The sequence below is a fragment of the Canis aureus genome, chromosome 11 (assembly GCF_053574225.1).
Source record: "Canis aureus isolate CA01 chromosome 11, VMU_Caureus_v.1.0, whole genome shotgun sequence".
Lineage (NCBI taxonomy): Eukaryota > Metazoa > Chordata > Mammalia > Carnivora > Canidae > Canis > Canis aureus.
In genome coordinates, this window is record NC_135621.1 from 10,038,878 (window position 1) to 10,061,592 (window position 22,715).

At 37.1% G+C, this 22,715-nt stretch overlaps 1 protein-coding gene and 1 long non-coding RNA gene across 3 annotated transcripts in view; one reads left to right on the forward strand and one right to left on the reverse strand.

Moving 5' to 3' along the window:
* LEMD3 (LEM domain containing 3) overlaps window positions 1–14,114 on the forward strand; it is a 72,804-nt gene extending 58,690 nt beyond the window's left edge. For both annotated transcript variants that reach the window (XR_013388756.1, XR_013388757.1), the window contains 3 exons: window positions 757–857; window positions 11,441–11,606; window positions 13,835–14,114. The gene's annotated coding sequence lies outside the window, so the exon portion shown is untranslated. The remainder of the gene's footprint in view (window positions 1–756; window positions 858–11,440; window positions 11,607–13,834) is intronic.
* LOC144323341 (uncharacterized) lies at window positions 375–21,618 on the reverse strand. Its single transcript, XR_013388758.1, has 6 exons — window positions 21,505–21,618; window positions 16,067–16,248; window positions 14,799–15,753; window positions 12,380–12,517; window positions 2,222–2,309; window positions 375–1,157 (listed from the first exon to the last, which is right to left on the reverse strand). It is a non-coding gene; the product is annotated as an uncharacterized LOC144323341 (long non-coding RNA).
* Between the last annotated feature and the right edge of the window lie 1,097 nt (window positions 21,619–22,715).

Genomic DNA, 22,715 nt, shown 5'->3' on the forward strand with positions numbered 1-22,715 from the left:
CTTTGACACATTCTGCTTAAAACTCCTTATCTCATTATAAACCAACAGTTTATGGGCTAGCTACTTTGAATAGCATTGCAATGTGTAGAATTTTTGATAATCAGGTAAAAAGAAGACTTGATTACAATTGCTAGACTCTTATTGACTGCTAACAAAGATTAGGCATTGTTATGTGTTGGGGATGCAAAGATGAAAAAGGCATGGCCCAAACCTCACGATGGTCACAGTCTAGAGAAGAACACGGAACAGATAATTAGTGTGGAAAATATAGTGAGAGAAAAAAGCAGAAGAAATTGTACGAGTACAGAGAGGCACTTTATGCATCTTAATAGATGGAGAAGACAGAAGGCAGATGAAATGACAGCGGAGCCATATTTTAATTCAGTTTAACATTTATTAAACACTTCTTAATGAGTATAGATGCAATGATAAGTCTTCTCTCCCTTTAGCCCGTAGGGGAGCTTTTATTCTTATGATGAGCTCATAAAAATTGATTTGTGAAACCTGAGTTTTTATTCGTTGGTCTGTAGATTACTGAATACCCTATGAACACTGAAGCCTGATACTTCATTACATTTTCCATGTATATATTCACTGTTTAGATGACAAGCTGTGAATTCCGAGTGAACAGTGATTTGCTGTATCATATACCCACAATATTTCCTTTAGCAAGATTGACCTTACTGTTCTCAGTCCTCCTAGTAATGTCATGTTACTATAGGTCATCTACATGGCTTCTTCGCCCTTTTTTCCTAGACTTATCTCGGCAAGTCACTTCTTCCAGATGACTCAACAGAGGATGCTAAATCAAGCAGAATTTGGGCAGCCACTCTTTTGGAAAGGATGCTGAGGAACAGGTACTTAAAAACTGAAAATAATTAGAAACCAAAAGTTGTGGTTTTGAAGAAACTGAATGTCCAGATGCTCATTATCTTGGTCCAGTAAGCATGATGAGTACCTACTGCCTCTAAGCTTCATTGGAGAAACTTTATGACCAGAAGTATATCCTGATGGTAGATTTTTATACTGCAGAATCTCTGCTAGGGGTAGCCGGTTAGAGTCATTTTGTTGATTCTTAGATTTTAAAACCAATAGAACCTGTGTACTTAGGTTTACTTTTTCTTCCATGGGTGGATATTGAAGGCTGGCACATGCTCCTGAAATTGAAAAGAAGGTTATTTATGCATAGAGAGCACATGAAAAAAGATCAGTGAGATACATACAACCTACTGGCAGTGTCTCGTGGTTGAATTACTGAATATAAAAGTGGGCAGTGATCAGATCATGGGTGGCTTTGTGGATCACATTGTGAAGTTGGGATGTTGATAAAGGCAGTTCAGGTGAGAATTTGTTGTGATAAAAAATGGAGAAAGGATTTGACAAGATAAAATGGGAAGGACTTAATTGGATATTGAGAGATGAATTGATGTCCAGTTTTCTAGTGTGAGAATTCTAATAATTGCAGCATTTAGATGGAAAAGATGTTAATTGAAATTTTGGGCGTTTTAAAGTTGAGATGCTTATGGAATATTCAGGTGGATGTTTCCAGCAGGTGATTAGATTTCTAATTCTATGGTATTTTGAGAAAAAGATCTGAGCTAGGGATACAATTTGGGTGTTAAAACCATGAAAGTAAATTAAATAACCCAGAAAACGAGAAAATCCATATAGAGACAGAAATTTAGTTCATTGCCAATTCTTCCATACTTAATTGTATGGTTGGGGATAGTGGAAGGTATTAAGGAAATCTTGAAACAAATTAAGAAGGTGGAATTTGAAAAGGTCTTTGGGGTCAGGTTAAAGTGGAAATTTAGTATGACTATCACATTCCTGATTTGGGCAACTGGTTAGATGGTGATGACTTTCCCTAAATTATGGGTTACTGGAGAGGGGAGCAAGAGGCCAATCAGGGTGCTAGATAAGATTTCTCAGAATTATAGCAGTTAAAATAATCCTCTGACTTATCTAGGACTTTGTTGGAGGAAGGGCAAGAGGGGGTTGTTTGAGACCCTCTCCTTGTCAAAAAACAGAATTGTTAACTTAATGTTCTGGCATTATCTGTGGTTCTCAGATATTGATTAGAAATTGTCCTGAATTGTAGAAAAATGAGATGTTGAGTAGATCTGGAAACCTATGATTGCCAAAAGAACAAATACAAAAATTGGCTTTTAATAGAACCGTTCACAAGTGGTTTGCCATATATCCAAGAGTAAAAACTTACTTGAAGCTATATATTATACAGCCTTTGTAAACTAGTCAGGTTTTCCAGGCCTGGAATCATTTCTTGGTGACTTCATTTCTGCTTTGATCTGTTGAATTAATTTAAAATTTTAACTTTTAAGGGGCAGTGTTATTTTTGTATTTCCACATGGTCCAGTACTTCTTTTACCAAACAACAACAACAAAAAAAACCCTACTAATGTGGAGATTTTAGTGGCTTTTTATTTCTTACTGAATAATAGTCAATTTTAAGTTGGTATTCAAGGCCTGCTTTTATTGAGACCAGTGCTTGTCCAATAGAAGTATGTCATGAATAGTTTAAAATGTTATGATGGCCACATTAAAAAAAGTTAAAAAAAAAAGGTAAAGTTAACTTTAGTACATTTTATTTGATCTTATATATTCAGGATATTATATCAGCATGTAATAAAAAATTTTATTAATGGGTTATTTTATATTAAGCTTTAAAATCTGGAATATATATTACACTTACACTAGGGTGACCCTGTGTTGTAGGACTTAAAGTGCTAAACTTTCACAGTTGGTCACCTTACTTAACAGCCCATCTCCATTCAGATGCTACATTTTCACCGAAAATACTTGATATATATATTTAGATTTCATAACCTCTACGGTTGGAAAAATTAGATTCACATACCCGAGTTCTTCCTCACATACGTAAAAGTTTTCCTATAACTGAATCAAGGTGTCAGTTCTTACGTTTACATTAATTCACATTAAAACTTCAGTTCTTCAGTCATAGTAGCCATACTTAACATGCTTGGCATTCATGTGTAGCCAGTATCAACCATGGTGACAGTGCAGATCTAGACCAACCTGTACCTGTCTTGGTGAATCCTACTTATCCTGCCATTGTGCTCCAGCTAAACTGCACTGGTTGGCTTTTGGAGACATAACCTATCCTTTGCTTGGTTCTACCTGTACTGGCACTGTTCTTACTGTTCTTTTTGCTTGAAACAATATTTCCTGTTTCTGTATACCCACATCTTGCCCATCCTCAAAAATGTTACACACATGTCTCCTCCAGAAAGTGTTGTTGATTATTTCTGGCTCTAAGTAATTTCTTCCACATGCATTTCTGAAGTACTTGATTTGCACTTCTTTTACTGTTATAGAGCTTTCTGCCTTGTATTACAGTGTTTTCAGTCTGCTCCAGTTTGTCTTCTGTACTCATCATTCCTCTGAAATTGCTCCTCTGGAGCACCAAAAAACTTCCTTTTGTCAAATTCAAGAGTCATTTCTATACCTTCCATCTTTCTTGAACCCTTATCACCATCGTCATTTATGATCATTGCTTCTTTTTTTACTTAAACATTTTTTTGTTCTGAAATAACTCACACATATAAGAATATAATGAAAGTGTATATTTTACTTACATTTTGAAGCACCTCTTTGCCTTTGTCTCATGCTTCTCTCCCCTTCCCAACTCCCAGATAACCATTATTCTGAATTGTGTGTTAATAGTTATTTTTCAATAGTTTTACCACATTAGTATGTGTGTCTAAATACTGTATTATTTCTTGCTGCTTTTGACCTCTCTGTGCATAGAATCATATGTATACTTCAGTGACTTTTTTTGTTCAACATTGTTTTAGCTCTCATTCATTGTCATGGCTGTATAGTATTCTTTGTAAAATACACCACAGTTTATTCAAGTACCAATGGACATTGAGATTGTTCTCAGTTTTTTCCTATTATAAATAAGGTTGCTATGAATATTCACTCTTGAACATGTCTTTTACTATACTCAGAACATGTCGTTCTCAAGTCAACAGCATCAATATCAAATGGTAATTTGTTATTCCAAGCAAATTACTGGGCCTCACCTAGACTTAACTGAATCAGAAACTTTGGAGTTGGGTGCCTTGTAATCTCTGTTTTCACAAATCCTCCAGTTGATCCTGATACACATTCATGTTTAGAGAACCATTGGTGTAAAAGTACCCTTTGTAAGATTAATTTGTGTCTCCTGATTATGATTTTTTGCTTCCATATCCTTGAAATAGTTTTTTCTTCTTATTTTCTGTGACATTTGAGAAAATCTGGTGAGCAAATGGTTTACACCTGACCTAAGGTGAGTAGGCTCTGAAAAATACACAGAGAAAGCCTGTCACATATACTCCATGGCTAAACTCTCTCAAGGCTTTGACAGATCCATAACCTGGTACTATTTCCTTTCACGATCATTGACCTGCTTTAGGACATTCTGCTCAGTCTAACCTTTTGCTAGCTGCCATCTAATCAGTTTACCAAAAAACGACATAAACAACACATAACTGTTGCTAGACTGTACTTTGTTTCCTTTGTCTTCTCACCTCTTTCCTATGGTGGTGGGGGTTTTTGTTTGTTTTTGTCTTTGGTAAGTTTTTCACTGTCTACCTCATATGATTAGATTTCCATGCAAATAACTAAATATCTGTGAGTTATTCTTTTACACCCCACAATTCTGTTTTTCTTTTACTAGACTTGTTACCCCTTTTCATTTTCATCTACCAGGTCTTCCTCCTTTGCTTACTCTTAATATTGAAGTGCCCTGGGCCTTCGTCTGAGCTCCTCTGCTGTCCTCTGTCTAGATGTTTTCTCTGGGTGATCTTACCCAGGCTTAATGAATGACCCCCAAATTATTGTCCTCCAGCTTGGCTCCTCCCTTAGGTTCAGAGTATACTCCGCTCACTACTTGATACATCCATTTGGATGACTAAAGGTTTTTCAAATTTTATATACCAAAAACAAAACAAAACAAAAAAAACCCCTCTGATTTCCATGCTTCTTTGCCTCCAAGCCCATTCTTCCTCTACTCTTACTTTCTCAGTATATGATACCACATTATGTTAGTTGCTGAAGCCAAATTTCTAGAAGTTCTCTCTTTTCAATTCCTATATTCAGTTAGTAAGTCCTTTCAGCTCTATCTATCTATCTATCTATCTATCTATCATCTATCTATCTATCTCTGATCTATCCATTCTCTTGACACCATCATTATGTCTTGTCTGGACTGCTGCAAAAGCCTAAGTGGGTCGCCTTGTTCCCTGCCCAGCTGTAATTCATATTCCATGCGGGATCAGAACATGTCCCTCCTTAAAATACAATCCTCCAATGGTTCCCACTGCATTTAGAGTGAAGTCCAAATTTTTTGCTAGGGCCTTCAAGGCCCTAAGTGAACTGGCCTATGCCCATTTCTTCAAATATTTCTTCTATCATGCCTCTTCCACTCTGCTTTACTTTCTGTTCCCTAATCTACTTTCCACCCTAGGGCCTTCATACTGTTCTTACTTTCTGGAATGCTGTTGCCCTGGGCCTAGGTCTTCACATGTGATAATATCCAACTTACGTATTTTTTCTTTTGTTCATGTTTTTGGTGCCTAAGAAAGGGTTGGCTAATCCAAGCCTGATGCGGGACTTGATCCCCAGACCTAGGGATCACACCCTGAATCAAAGGCAGATGCTCAACCTCTGAGCCACCCAGTGTCCCATGTATATATAGAACTTTTAGATTGTTCATTGCCAGTGCATAGAATACACTTGATTTTTGTATATTGATCTTGGGTCCTGCTACCTTGTTGAATTTGTTCTAACAGGCTTTAAGTGAATTCTCTACATAAATTTCCTATTTATAAGATCATGTTATCAGCATGTATAGTTTTATTTATTCTTAGTGCTCCCTCTTTTTATTAGATGCCCCCCTCTTTTCCTCTAGTTGCCCTGATGAGAACCTCTAATACAATGTTGAATAGAAGTGGCAAGAGCACATATCCTTGTCTTGTTCCTGATCTGAGGGGAAGAACATTTAGTCTTTCACCATTAAGTATAATGTTAGCTGGGGTATGTTGTGTTTTCATTTACATTGATCTCAAAATATATTCTTACTTCTCTATCATATTGGGGAAGTTTCCTTCTATATCTTGGTGGTTGTTTGTTTTTATCATGAAGGGCTGTTGGATTTTGTCCAATGCCTTTTCTGTGTCTATTGAGATGATCATGTGATTTTGGTCCTTTATTCTGTTGATAATGAGGATTGATTTTCAAATGCTAAACCGACCTTTCACTCAAGTCATAGGTCATGATCATGTATAATCCTTTTTATATGTTGCTGGATTTGGTTTGCTAGTACTTGGTTGAGAATTTTTGTGTCTGTATTCATAAGAGATATTTTGTCTCCAGTTTTCTTCTTTTGTGAAATCTTTGTCTGATTTTGGTTCACAGTTTACTGATTTCAAAATGAATTGGGAAGTAGTTTCTCCTATTTTTTGGAACATAGTGAAAAGCCGGCATTACTTTTATTTTTATTTATTTATTTTTAAAAGTTTTAACCTAAATTCCAGTTAGTTAACATAGTGTAATATTAGTTTTATGTGTACAATATAGTGATTCAACAATTCATGTATCACCCAGTACTCAATCCAAGTCACTCCCCTCATCAAATATTTAACCCATACCCTCACCGACCTCCCCTCTGGTAACTGTTCTCTATTATTAAGAGTCTGTTTCTTGGTCCACCCCTTTTTTCCCCTTTATTTTGTTTCTTAATTCCACAATGAAATTGAATCATATAGTATTTTCCTTTCTCGGACTTATTTCACTTAGCATTATACTCTAGCTCCATCCATGTCATTGCAAATGGAAAGATTTCATTATATTTGTTCGGTAGAATTCACCATTGATGTCATCAGGCCTGGGCCTCGGGTAGGTTTTTTTTTTTTTAATATTTATTTATTTATTCATGAAGGACACACAGAGGTGCAGAGACACAGGCAGAGGGAGAAGCAGGCTCCATGCAGGGAGCCTGATGTGGGACTTGATCCCAGGTCTCCAGGATCACGCCCTGGGCCAAAGGTGGTGCTAAACCTCCGAGCCACCCGGGCTGCCCCACTCGGGTAGGTTTTTGATTACTAAATCAATGTTTTCACTTGTTAAAGGTCTCTTCAAATTTTCTCTTTCTTAGGAGGTCAGTTTTAGTAGTTTTTGTCCTAGGAATTTTTACACTTCATCTATTAATTTCTTGGCATATATAGAGTTGTTCATAGCATTCTCTTATAATCATCTTTATTTCTGTAATGTTAGTAGTAATGCCTGTTCTTTACTGATGTTAATCATTTGAGTCTTCTCTCCTTTTTTCTTGGTCTAACTACAAGTTTGTCAATTTTGTTGATATTTTCAAAGAATTTTTGGTTTTGTTGATGTCTGTTATCGTTCTATTCCCCATGTCATTAATTTCTACTCTAGTCTATTATTTCCTTCCTTCTACTTGTTTTATTTTGCTCTACTTTTTCCAGTGTAGTTTTAGGTGAAAGTTTATTGATTTGAGATTTTTTTTTTTTTTTTAGTATGGGAATGTACAGCTAAATGTTTTCTCCTAAGCACTGCTTTAGCTGCATCCCTTAAGTTTTGGTGTATGGGTCTTCATTTTCATTCACCTCAAAGTATTCTAATTTCCTTTTGGTTTCTTTTCTGACACATTGGTTATTTAGAAGTTTGTTGTTTGGCTTCCATGTATTTGTGAATTTCCCATATTTCTTTTGGTTACTGATTTCTAATTTCACTCCATGTGATTAGAAAACATATTTCATTTGATTTCAGTCCTCACAAACTTATTTTTTTAAAGATTTATTTATTTGAGAGAGAGAGTACGAGTCTGAGCAGGGGGAGAGCTGGGGTGGCGGTGGAATCCTCAAACCAGTTCCCCACTGAGTGCAGAGCCCAATGTGGGGCTCAATCCCAGGACCATGAGATCATGACCTGACCCAAAACCAAGAGTTGGATGCTTAACCAACTGAGCCACCCAAGCACCCCGCTCCTTAAACTTTTTGAGGTTTATTTTATGGCCTAGTATTTGGTCTGTCCTGAAGAATGTTACATGTAAACTTAAGAATATATATTCTGCTGTTAAAAACTAGGTCACCAGGCATCAACAGATATTCTTTGGGCCATAACTGCCTCCCATACTTGATCACATCCTTGATTTTCTGCTTTTATTTTTGACCTCTAAGGATTTTCCTTGCATTAATTTACTTAAAAAGATGTTTTTCATGTTTATTACCAATACAAAAGATGTTTTATAATGGGAGGCTTATTTAGGATATCTTGTTCCATTCTGTTGCTAGAAATAAGTTCTTACCTTATTCCTTCCTTATTGCCCCTGTCTTTGAAAAATCACTTGTGTTCTTTAAGGAAAAGTAATCTGGCTCTAGAGATACTCTTTTTTAGATGGTAATTTGATAGATAGGTACACTGATACCACCTATGAATAAATTCAGCAAGAAATATGTAAGACCTATGTGAGGAAACTTTGCTAAAAGAGATCAAGAAAAACAAAGAAATGGAGGTTTACAGCATTTTTCTTGATAGACTGAATATAGCAAAATTCTTCCTAAATTAGTAAAGAGATTTAGTGAATTCCAATAAAATTTCAATAGTTTAAATTCATGTCCAGGGATTTTAAAGGAATTTCTAGGATATCAGCTGGATGGATGAATAAGAAAGAGTAAGTTTTTAAAATTAAAATATTGAAAAGGAGAGACTGGCCCTATCAGATATTAAAGCAAATTAAATCTATGCTAATACAGTTATACAGATATATAACCAGACAATATATCTTGAAACAGATAATTACTGAGGATAACGAATACCAGAAGGTCACTTAAAATCAGGGAACAAATTTTCTTTTTTTTTTTTTTTTAAAGATTTTATTTATTTATTCATGGGAGACACACACTGAAAGGCAGAGACACAGGCTGATAGAGAAGCAGGCTCTATGCAGGGAGCCCGATGTGGGACTTGATCCTGGGACTCCAGGATCACACCCTGGGCCGAAGGGGAGCACCCAACCACCATCCAGGCGTCCCAGGGACCAAATTTTCATAATAAATAGTTTTACTAAAACTTTAACTTGAAGTTTTTTTAAATTATAAAAACTTATTTTCTATTTGACAAAGTTAACATAAATATTTGACTCTTAAGTAATTTTTTGGCATTTTTTTCTTAACAAAATTACTTGAAACATGAAATAATTTTCACTTCATGTTTGAGTTCTACTCTTTAATTGAATGATTTTACAAAAATATCCTAGACTTCATTTTTGCAAGGGTTTCTCTGTAATCACATCATTCTTTTATACACTTCTTGTGCCATTGCCCTTTTGGCCTTGGCTTCTGCCCTTTGATTGCTAACTAGACTAACACATTCTGTAGCTATGTTCATGATTTGAATAGTTCTCCATCATGTTTATCAACATCATGAAATCCTACATATTTTGTGAGATTTGCTAGTTCACTTTGTAATGGGTGTTCATTGCACTTGCGTTGCATTTTAGAATGACAGTCTGCAGGACACTGGCAAATAACAGGCATGAACACAGATGATAACTGTGAAGCAGAAAAGGATACCAGAGGAAGCGTAGACTTCTTGTGAGAGTATTTTATGTTATTATTCAACACCAGTAACAGATTACATGGTCAATAAATACTTGAATTATGAGGACACTTTGGTATATAGGGATTCAGTGTATGATAAAGGTGACTTTTTTTTTTAAAAAATGTTTAAGGTGACTTTTAAAAATTAGCAGGGAAAGTGTCATTTTCTAAAAGAAAAAAGAGAAAAAAGCCATAATGTAACTAATGCCAGGGCCTTTGGCTCCTGCAACTGTGTCTCCTTTGAAGAGGCATAGACCCTTGGCTTATAGCAATTTAGAAGACTATAGTGACCAGATACTTCCACATTGTGGGAGTCACTCAGTTTCCTTAGATTAACTTGACTGAGAGAGGATATCTTTTGCAAAGGTTTCTTTCATAAGTCCCAATAACACAAGTGTTGAGTTCAGTATCTCCTCCTTATTTCAGCAAGGTCCAGAACAAAAGGGCAGGGGGATGGTTTCCTGATGCTTATTTTGTTCAATCATAGTTGGGTTTCTCTACATCATTCCTGGGCATCTGTTTTCTAGAACCCTCGCAACATATCAGTGGAGTAGGGAATTTTATCAGAACACGAGAAGTAGGCAGCCCCGGTGGCGCAGCGGTTTAGCGCCGCCTGCAGCCCGGGATGTGATCCTGGAAACTCGGGATCGAGTCCCACATCGGGCTTCCTGCGGGGAGCCTGCTTCTCCCTCTGCCTGTGTCTCTGCCTCTCTCTTTACTCTCTCTGAATGAATGAATAAATAAATCTTAAAAAAAAAAAAAAAAACGATAAGTAGCAGAGCTGTTCTGAAAAAGACCTTCTCAAGTGGTATGCCACAAATGGGTTACAGATGTGCTAATATGCCCTGTGTGGTGGAGCTCAAGGCCTCCTTAACTCTGGCAGTTATTATGTAGCCTCTTCTGTTTAACTGTGCACAGTACAATGATTTTCTTTTCTTTCTGTGCCATGAATCAAAAAAAGTTTGGGGAGCACTGTTCTAAGCAATTAGCTGCAAACAATGGGAACATGAATAATATCATTATACAAACAGAGTCATTTGGTTTAGGGAAGAAAATAGCAGATTGTAGCAAAAAATGGATGAGGGGGCAGATTAGACTTTTTTCCTGAATCTTTGAATTCACTCCAGTTTTATTTTCACTTCAGACTGTAACCTCAGTTTACATTAGTATCAGCCTTGTGTAGTTTTCACCTGTTCCTAGTCCTTTACACATACCCAGATAAATTCCAGGAGGAATAAAGAGTTGAGAAATAGTCATAAAATAGCTAAAAAATCAGAGGAAAACATTTGATACAGGGTTTAGCACAGAAACAAAAATCAGAAAAAAAAAATGCTGCCTGTGGTTATATTAAAACAAAAACAACCAACCAGTATATCTACAAAGTCTAAGAACAAATTAAAAACAAGCAAATGGAAAATGGAAAGATACTAGCAGTAGCAGCATATATGATTTGCAATACTTTTTTACAAATAAAAATTATTTTAACATAAAAAAGACTAACATCGCAATAGAAAATAGCCAAATGACATCAGGGGATGATCCACAAATGAAGAGCTGCAAACGATCAATAAATACATGAAACATTCAGCCACAGACATAAATGCAAATTAATTAACAATTGAGGAAGTTACATAAGAAATTTGACAGATTTAATTTTAGTTTAGAGGAAATAGGCCTCTTACATAAATGCTGGTAGTTGTATTAAGTGATGAGTTTTTTAATAGATCAATTTGGCAATACATTTAAAAAATGTTTTAATCTCTATACCCTTTGATCTTGTTTTAATTTAGGAGTTTATTCTGAAGAAATGATCAGAAATGACATGAAGATAATGTGAAAATCATATTACAGCCTTATACTGTGATAAAAATGAGATGCAATTGAAATCTACAAAAATGAAAATGGATTATGAATTATGGAATCCTGGGCAATCATTAAAATATCTTTGAAAATAAGGTATGGAAAATATTGTCCATGTGCTGCTTAAATTGCATGTTTATTATTTCAAATATACTGTATTTCATATAAGATAGTTGGAAGAGGCATCATTTTCTCTGGCATTAAGAAAGAAAACCACAACAAAAATAACACCCAAGATAGGAATTCTGATGGAAGACCCTGGCATAAAGCTAGGCAGAGTCAGGATAAATGAAAACCGGACTTGTCTCTGGAAAGGGATAGCAAAGAAACAGCTGGTCCTCATTCAGGGTGTGGTTCCAATTCCTACCACCAACCACCATGACCCAGAAAACTTCAAGCAAAGAGAAAATGTGTTCACAGTTGCTAGTTCCCCCAGGTAGAAGCAAACATCAGTCCCCGGGCAGAGGTTGGACTTCATGTAGATAGACAGCATTTTTTTTTTATCTTTTGTAACTTTGTCAGTAATTTTTGTCTGATTTTTTTAAAGGCACCATTGATTGTAAAGTGAATTTCTATATTAGAATTGTTAGAAATGAAAAATTGCGTCTAGAGTGAAAGGAGTATGCTATATACATGCAACTGGAGAGAAATACTCGGAATTTAGTAGTGAAGTCCAATCTGTTGGATTACATATGTATTTTACAAAACTTCTCCATGAGCATTTATTACATATATATATACATATATATATGTGTATATATATACATATATATGTATAAATGTTTACCTTAATTAGGATTCCCATATTATTTTTAGTCCATTTTCTTAATTTGATCTCCTCTGTTAGTATATTTTGAATCATTACCAACCTTTGGCAGTGAAGCTGAGGCATTTTAGACTTTTTATAATTTCAGCACTTTGGAAAAGAGCTATGTTTATTTTGGCTGAAGACCTGTGGGTTGTTACTATTAGCAGGTGTATGAAAATTGTTCCAAAACACTGGATCCCTGCATTGAGAGAGAAAAAAAGGAAAAAGAAGGAGTGTTTAAGAGCACTCTGGAGTGAAGCCCATCCTTAAACTTCAGCTTTGACACATAGTAGTTGTATGATTCTAGGCAAGTTATTGAAGTAGTCTAAGACTCAGTTTCCTCATTTTTAAAATGATAATGATTGTATAGTCGAGAGAATGAAATAAAATAATGTAAAATGTCCATAATATAACATCCCGGTTACCATTTCCAAATCAAGGTCTGTGAGACCCAATTGCTTGAAAATATGCTTTATTTTTAACATCTCTTTGCTCTTCTTCATTGTAGTAACTCAACTAATGAGACCTTTGAAAATTGATAAGCTCTTCAGTGCTTCCCTTTTTGAAAATGACATATTCCCTATCCCAGCAAATAGAAAAGGAGGATGCATTCCTGAATAGCATAACCTTGATGCAGAAAACAGAAAAGGAAAAATCATAGTCCAGTCTCATTGAACAAAAGATGCAAAAATCCCCAAACCAACCAAAATGGCCAGCAAACCAAACCCTGCAACACATAAGTAAGAATTATACATCATGGCCAAGTCGGATTTCCTCCAGGAATGCAGGACTGGTTTGACATTAGAAAATCCATATAATTTGTCATATTAACAGAATAAATGAAATATGATCATCTCATTTAGGTGCAGTTAACCATCTAATAAAATTCAACATACATATACCTTTTTTTGTAAAAAAGTAAATCTTAGCAAACTAGAAGGGAACTTCTTAAATTTCATAAAAAAATATTGACCAAAACCCTAAAATAAACATATTATTAATGGTAAATTATCTGTTATGTCCCTATTGGTTGCCTAAGTTTTGACTTCTTCCTGTATTTCTAAAATAGGTGATTGTTGTTCTTCACTATTAACTATTTTTGTTCTTTTGAAACTAATGTATTCTCCCATTTTATCTTACTTTGAAATGATATACCTTGTTAGTCTTTCATCTCTCCTAAATTATGCATTTTACTGTTAGTTTTTCCCCACTGTTGTGCCCCCAAATTCTTCCTTTTTGTGCTCAATGCCTCTGCTTTAAAAAGGCAGAAAATCTAAATGTCAATTTATTTTTTCTCAATAGCATTAAGATTCAGATCTCAGCTATGACAGTGACAGTGTTTTAGAATCATCATCATTAGAACCACGGTAGTGTTGGTCACTAGAGTGGTGTCAGCACCTGACGGGAATGGACCCGTTGTATTTCTCTAATGATTGTTTACAGTTAGTCCTGTGTTATTAAAATTTTCCTGACTGTGACACTAAACATAAAGGCTGGTATAATCTTTTAACTATAGGAGTCTTAGAAATCTGGTAACGATGAGGCTGTCTGGTACGGTGTACATCACATCCCTGGAAGATCCCAGGAGCAACAGAGACGAGTGAAGAGCAAGACAGTGAATGAGCAAGAGAGACTTTCTGTGAGCAGTCTGTAGTCTGCAGTCTTGTGGTTTGAATCTTCTCCTCACATTTGAAGAACTAGCCATGAGCCTTCTATGTACACTCATTCTGTCATTCATCATCGTAAATTATACACAGTTTCACATTTAAATAAAGCCACATTTTCAAAAATTACAATGTGTCATATCTCAATAATAGTCTGATCATATACAAAATTACCATTTTCATTTTCCATTATGCTTTAATTACATGGAAAAGTCAAGGCCGCTTTTCTTGGTTTTCCTCAAGGGCAGCTAAATATACTTAAAATACTATTTAGTTGTGACAAAGTGTTATCATATTTGGAAATTGGTGGAATGAATGTTGCCCCATGGAATTAAAATGTTTAGAGAAGAATGCTGTTTTCATTATGTTCAGAAAACATATAATACAGTATATTATATTCTAGTATTAGATTGGTACAGAAAATTCCTGTTAACCTGGAGTAATTTTTAAAGATATATCTTAATAAATTTAGTTATTTCAGTTACCTAAGAGTTATAACCTGATTCTAAAATAACCAATTTTCAAAGAATACAATAAAATATTCACAGTGCTAAAACTCTAGGGAGCTTCATTTAATCATTGATGACTCAGGAAGCAAGTCAGAATCTTGCAGTGCCTCATTTTATAATTAACCTCACTTATTATAGGGTAAAGTGAAAATTCTAGTTTCTTTGAATTTCCTGATTATTTGGATTATGAGTAAACATATATTTTGTAAAGGTCATGAAAGCTCTGTTATGTACGCCCTCATATATCTTCCTGTAATCCTGTCTATCCCTGTTATGGACATTATAGAAAAGAGAGGTTGAAACTTACCCTCTTCGATTGCAAAGTAGCCATGAAAAATAGTACTGAATTTCTTGAAGGAAGGATATGTGGACCACCCCTTTTAGCACCATCTGGGGTATTTGTTAGAAATGCAGATTCCTGAGTCATTCACCAAACCTGCTGAATCACTGTATCTGGAAAAGATCCCAGCATAGTAACAGGCTCTCCAGGTAATTCTGACAAAAGTTTGGGACTCCTTGCCAGATGGCTTCTGGATCTGAGATAGCAACCTAGGGTGGGCAGCGCCAAAATAATTCCTCCCGTGGATGTTGATATAGGAAAAAAGTGACGAAGATTGAAATGGGTGTGCTACTTCCCACGGAGTATGAGAACAGGAAATAATACGTTCTACCGTCAGACCAAAGGAATTTCAGAAGCAAAGCTGGAAATATTTCAGAGCTCTTTCATTCATATTTATAACATCATTGCTTACTTAAGGTACAGATTTCTTGATGTGTTTTTTTATTTATTGATGTGAAGTAACATGAAATTAGCTGAGTGTCACTGGATTCATTTGGAAAATATTTTTTATTGTTTTAATGCTTTTCTTTTACTTCGATCATGATAGTAAATGTCTCTGAGAGTTCTTTCCACTGAATATCTTGAGTTTTCAGAGCTTTGGTTGTGATATAATTACATGTTTTCACTAAATGCAAGCCAATTTTACTTGTAGTTCTAGCTCTGTCTATTACTACTGGGAGCAGAATATGGTCTTTATTTTTTATTTTATTTTACTTATTTATTTTTAAGATTTTATTTATTTATTCATGAGAGGCACACAGAGAGACACAGAGAGGCAGAGACACAGAGGGAGAAGCAGGCTCCATGCAGGGAGCCTGATGTGGGATTTGATCCCAGGACTCCGGGATCATGCCCTGGGCCAAATGGTTTTTAGAAAGAACTCTTTTTTTTTTTCTTTCTTTCTTTTTTTCCTTTCTTCCCACTGTGGAAAGATAAGCAGATGATAGTTTTATTTGGTCCATTAGTTTTTTCCTCTGAGGAAAAAAATGTATAAATTAACCTGTATAAATTAACCACTTACCTCCTTCCCCCTTCAACAATAATACCCTTTCCATCTTCCCACCCCCATTTGAAGGGTCAGTCAACAGCATTTATTTATGAAGCACTCATTACACTCTGGGAAGTCACAACAGAAGACTCTCCTCTCCTTTTCTATATTCTATTACTGTTGAGAATCCAGTCAGTATCCAAGTCTTGCTCCATAGCTCAACTACCCCAAAGTTTACAATACTCACTTTTGCTCAAGGGCAGCTTTCACTAAGTCACAGGTCGATCATGAAGGTAAGCCTTATTTTTTCCTCCACCTGGTGTCTTCTCCAAAATGTTCCCCAACTGTGTGCGCTGTGGGCCTCCTGATTTTACTGTGGGCTGTTCTTGGAAATACTGTTGATCATCAGTTCTGAATCCTAGTCTGTCCCTATGTTTACAAGAGGAATGTGTTGAAACCAGACTGCTTTCTCCTTGCTATCTTGACCTTTTAGCCTCCATAAATGAGACACCAGCACCTGGGGAAGGTAATTTCTATTTTTTTATTTTTAATTTATTATTATTATTTATTATTATTTTTATTGGAGTTCAATTTGCCAACATATAGCTTAACACCCAGTGCTCATCCCATCAAGTGCCCCCCTCAGTGCCCTCCACCCTACTGCCCACCTCCCTTTCCACCACCTCTCTTTCGTTTCCCAGAGTTAGGAGTCTCTCATGTTCTGTCTCCCTTTCTGATACTTCCCACTCATTTTTTCTCCTTTCCCCTTTATTCCCTTTCACTATTTTTTATATTCCCCAAATGAATGAGACCATATAATGTTTGTCCTTCTCCGATTGACTTATTTCACTCAGTGGGGAAGGTAATTTCAAGCAGAATCACAAAGTAGGAAAGATACAGATTAAAGCTCTGCAGCCCTATTTTGGGTTTTCACTTGCATCACCCAGGGGATGATAAGGCCTTAAGGGTTGGAAGCTTTGAGAAAGTCCTCCTCCCTGTTTTCAGGTTTGTATTACCACCTCATAAAGCTATCCTTTGAATCTTTGAACTGCCCCTCTTCTTCCACTGAAAGGGACATCCTTGTCTGAGCCCTTTCTTCTTTCCCACCAATACCATACACTGCAGTCGAGGAAGGCCACAGATGTGGGCTGTGTAGAGAAAACCTACCTGCCTAGTCTCATGCATGTCTGTGCATGTGTATGCATGTATGTGGGTGGGGGGTGATAGACTGTATCTTCCAACCCATGTTTCTTAATCAGTATTCTCTCCAAGGCGTCTGTGAGTTGGTGGTTTCTTTGCTAATTAACCCGTATGTTAAGCAGGCACGTGACAAACACATTCATGCAGATTTGTCCTGGATAGTAAAAAATGCATATATTTGAGAATAGAATATAGCCACAAATTAGTAAGGCTCATGCCCTGGCTGGAAAATAAACAGGTCTGTAAAGAACTATTTGACATCTTTTTGGATCTCTTCAAGAGCCACCAAAGAACCAAACTAGATCTTAATGACTTTATTTTTCCACAGTGGTCACATTGCATACATTTTGTTTCAGAATCTGCCTCAGAGAAGTAAGAGGTAGGCATAAGTTCAGTTTCCCTCTAGGGTTGCCAGATTTAGCAAATAAAAATGTAGAATGTCCAGTTACAGTGAGTTTCAGATAAACTATGAATGATGCTCCGTGAAATGCTTAGGATATACTAAAAATTATTTGGTGTTTGTCTAGAATTCACATTTATCTGGGTATCTCGTGTTTTATCTGGCAACTCCTGTCACAACATCTTGTTCATCTCTAGTCTTACTACTACTATCTTAGACTAGGGACTCTACCTTGAGTCTGGGTATCTGCACCTGCCTGAGTGGCCTTCCCAACGATGCTCTTCTGATTACCCCCCATTGCCTGCTACATACTAAATTTGTTTTAATAGATTTTATTTATTTACTCACGAGAGGTGGAGGCAGAGACACAGGCAGAGGGAGAAGCAGGATCCATGCAGGGAGCCCGATGTGGGACTCGATCAGGGGACCCCAGGATCATGCCACCACTGAGCCACCCAAGTGCCCCCACACAAGTTTTTAAAACTATTTTTCATTACGTTTCTCTTCCACACAAGAATTTATGCTCCTGTTGCTTTCCAAAGTGATTTCAGTGTGCAATTGTATACCAAATTCTGTGTGTGTATCTGTTATGTGTTTTCCTTGGGGGACCATTTCCTTTTATAAGATCCCAAACAGGCATCTTCAAGCTATGGCCTGTGGTCATATACAAAGAGACAAAAGTGGGTGAATTCGGAAAATGCACCTCGCCTCAGTCATGACTTTTCCTTTAGGCATCAGTAGTTTGAAAGCCCCCTCATATCATTCGACTCCCACCAACATCTATGCAGAACAGGCGGGGCGGGCATTGTTACTTTCATTTCAAAGATAAGGTCACTGAATCCCAGAGATGGGAGTTATAAAGTCACACACAACTACCACATGGCGTAAGCCAGAATTTGAATAGAAGTCTGCCACCTGCAAATTTATTTTTCTCTACTTTAATGCACCACCAGCTTTAAAAAATATAAAATAAACTTTGGTACAATAAACAATTTAAAGCTGTTTTGTATATTTTTGAACCTCAAAAAAATTCCTTTCCATCTCTGAAGAGATGTTCTTACTCTCTTCTCTCTAGTGGACCTTGTCACTTAGCTGTGAGTTACACACCACAACTACGGGATGTTTGGCCATTTGACCTAATGGGATGGCTTTTCAATGTGGTCACGTGGTGAAATATACCAGTATTCCACTGCTGCTGTTCCTCAAATATTTGGGGACTATTAGGGTATTTCAGAGTCCGTTTATAAGTGCTTATAATAAAAATTAATTTTTTATGCTTACTCATTTGAAAGCATAAAAGGAATAACATAGCTATTCATGTTTTGTTCTAATTTTTGTCTTTTTCCACAAATCAAGTGTGTTCTAAAAAAAAAAAAATAGAAGAGCTTCATTTGCCTCTCAGGCCTCCATACTTTTCCTCCTACCTCGTTAGCCTCACCACCTTATTTTTTTTCCTTTAAAAAAAATCATTAATTTTTCATCAAGATAAGTGCACTCTTTAATCTCTATCCCCTATTTCCCCCATCATACCCTCCCTCTTGTTAACCATCAGTTTGTTCTCTGTAGTTAAGTCTGTTTCTTAGTTTATCTTCTTTTTTTCCCTTTGCTCATTTGTTTCTTAAATTCCACATGAGTGAAATCATATCATATTTGTCTTTCTCTGACATATTTCACTTAGCATAGTACTCTAGCTCCATCCTTGTCATTGTAAATGGCAAGATATTCTTTTTATGGCTGAATAATATTCTGTTCTATACATGCACACATGCACACACACACACTATCCGACATATCCGACATCATCTTCATGCATTGATGGACACTTGGGCTACTTCTATAGTTTGGCTATTTTAAATGCTGCAATAAACAGGAGTGCATGTATCTCTTCAGATTAATGTTTTTACGTTTGGGGGGTAAGTACCCAGTAGTACAATTCTCGGATTGTAGGATAGTTCTATTTTTAATTTTTTGAGGACCCACCATACTGTTTTACGTGGTGGCGGCACCGGTTTGCATACTCACCAACACTGCCCTTGCTAGCTTTTTTTTTTTTTTTAAACAACCTTGGACTTCTCATGATTTAAGTATCATTTCTATGCTATCTGCATCCCAGCCATCCCTCCATACATGCAACTTTCATATTTAATGGTATAAATGAACAGTATGTTATGTGTCTAAGAGCCACATCAAACTTAACGTGGAAAACTGAGCTGCAAATATATTACCCCAACCATCTACTTCCACTATCTCACTATGGCAATTCTGTAATGCCCGGGGGGGCGGGGGGGGGGGGGAGGAAGGAAGAGAAAAAAAAGTATAGAGACTTTTTTTCTTTCTTTCAACCCCAACATTTGGTATGTCAGCAAATCTGGTGGGCCCTTCCTTCCAAATATATCTGCAGTTTGATAACTTTTTGTTATGCCCACTGCTTCCCTACTCCAAATCATTATCTCTCACCTGGATTGCTTCAAGAGCCTCCCAACTGGTCTCCCTTTCTTTTTCTGCACTCCTTAACAGAACAGCCAAAGAAAGTTCTCTATGAAAATGGAAATCAGATAGTGTAGCTCTTCTGTGTAAAGCCTATCATAGTTTCCCATCTCACTACTACAAAAGAAGCCAAAGTTCTTATTAATGACCCATAAGACCCTACATGATTGCCTCTGGGGCCACAACCTTTGATGCTCCCTCCACAGCCCCTTTTTACCCTCTTCTCCCCATGCCAGTCTCCTGGATGGTCCTCCTACAGGGCAGGTCTGCTTCTGCTTTGGGGCATTTCCTTTTTGCCTGCTGTTCCTCTTCTCTCAGACGACAGCTTGGCTTCCTTCTTTCTTGTGTGTCTTTAATATTACGTTCCCAACACTTTTGGCAACCTTCCCTGCCTTATTTCTCTTGATAACAGTTACCACTTTAACATACTAGATCCCATACCAGTTTACCTTATTGTCTATCCAGCTCATAGTAAGCATTAAGTAAATATTTGTAGAATGAATGAATGCAAGCATGATTTTCCCTGTGTTGAAGATGTTTTAAAAATCTCATATTTTGATAGCAAATCTAAAAGTGGTTTTCACAAAGTAGTTTGAATAATGATTCATAAGTGTGTTGTAGCCTTCTAATATGATTACTTTGAGGAAGTAAAGACTTAAAACCATAGTTGAAGACACTTACTATTAGTAAACCTGGGTATAAATATAAAAAGTATTCGAAGAAAACATACATTGAAAGAATCACTAACTCGGGGATCCCTGGGTGGCTCAGCGGTTTGGTGCCTGCCTTTTGCCCAGGGCGTGATCCTAGAGTGTCGGGATCGAGTCCCACGTCGGGCTCCCTGCAAGGAGCCTGCTTCTCCCTCTGCCTGTGTCTCTGCCTCTGTGTGTGTGTGTGTGTGTGTGTGTGTGTCTCACGAATGAATAAAAATCTTTTTAAAAAAATTACTCTAAACAGACTTCCTTAAGGGGTGATTACAAATACAAATGTAGGACTCTGAGCTGTGAAGAGAAACAATGAGTCATTTCAGACAGGAAACCATATCAGATAAAGCTTAAAGGCAAAGAGTGACTCTGGTGATTGAAAGTTGGTCAGTGATGATAAAACTTAGTATTAATATCAAATTGATATTTATTAAGGATTTACCATTAGCATGGGACTAAGCGCTAAGCATCATGAGTAGCATCTTTATTTTTTTCATTCTACAAAGAATAATAACAAAGCTTAAAGTAGTTGAGTAACTTGCCTGTTGTCCCATGAGCTTTAATGTGGAGGCCATGCTTGAATTGAGGTCTGTCTGATGCCAAAGCCCAGGTCCTTGACCACTGAGTGGAACTATATCTGATTTAAATGGCTTGATCTCATGACCCATGAGGTCATGACCTGAGTCAAAACCAAAATCTGACACTCAGCTGACTGAGCACCCAGGCACTCTTAAAACGTTCATTTTTGCTCCTCCCCATCCTCTTTCATTCTGTATGTCTGTGTGGCTGATGTTGCACGTATTGCTTTATGTGACACAATCTTGCCAAGCAGCTTTGCTGGCCTAGAGAGGATTATTTAATTCTCTACAACACTGAAAATCTGTTGTTACTTACTTATTGCTGTTGTAGCATATCCACATAGCCAAAGCTGGTAGAGTCAGGCAGTTCATCAATGATGGCAATACATCAAATCTCTCCAGAATCATCAATAAAAGGGATGGTTTCAACTGTGAGATAAAGGAATGCCATTTGAGAGGTAGCGACATTATTTTACCATGGAAAGATGAGAAATGTTCATTTTAGCAACACTATTTTACCATGGAAAGATGGAAAATGCTCATTTTAATTTGTTTAGAAGTCCCACTTCCTGGCCTGGTTATAGAGTCCTTGTCTTTTTAGTACGTCTGGTGACTGGGGGTTGGAAGGGTTGTCATGGAAGTGGAAATCCTTTTTCAGAATCTGAGAGAAAATTTCAGGTGTCTCCCTTAGTCAGCACTGACTCTGTGTCCCTCATTTTGTTGAGAATAGTTCTCCTCAACCCTGTTTCCAGTCTAGCACACTGAGGCGAGGGGCATGCTTCCACTAGTATAAAGGTGTTCTCAGCAGGGGTGAGTGACACCATTCTATTTCACAGGGGAGCAGAATCTGGGGAGTTTGGATTGGGTGTAGGTTGAAAACCTTTCTCCCAGAGAGTCTGTTACATCCTCCTTCGAGATAATTCCCTTACTCTTCAAGCCAATCATAATTGGTTTAAAACGATGACGCTTGATAAATGTTCAATGAATCTAAGTACTAACTTAGGGTTTCTCACCCTGACTGGGGGCGTTTGAATACTGTCTAGTCCTAATCTGTCCATTCTCCAGTGTGGAGTTGTTGGCATCCGCCCAATGTGTTCCTTGGAGTAGAGGCTGCCCCAAAGCTTTATGTAGTGGCTGAGAGGATCTTCTTGAAGAGCTGAGCACAGCACGTTGGGGATTACACCTCAAAGCCTGTCCTGCTTACAGACTCATTTTAAAAGAGGCTGCCCCAACCACAACCCCTTAAGAAGGGAGCAACACAGCCTGTTTCCTCAGCATCGGTGCTATGTCGTGTCCTTCCATCCTAGTCACAGTTGGAGTAGGAGAAGACACCTGGCTCAGAGGTGGCCAATTGGTGGGCCACCCAGTGGCTTCTGAGATCAGCCTCAAGTAAGAACTCTCCCCAAAAAGGACAGTGGTGATAGAATCAGATTCTCTCCTCCAGGGCACTTGATTATGAACTGTAGATAGAGAGCTGGCAGCAAGTGGAAAGAGCTATGGTTGTGCAACTTAAATTATGGCTGTGCT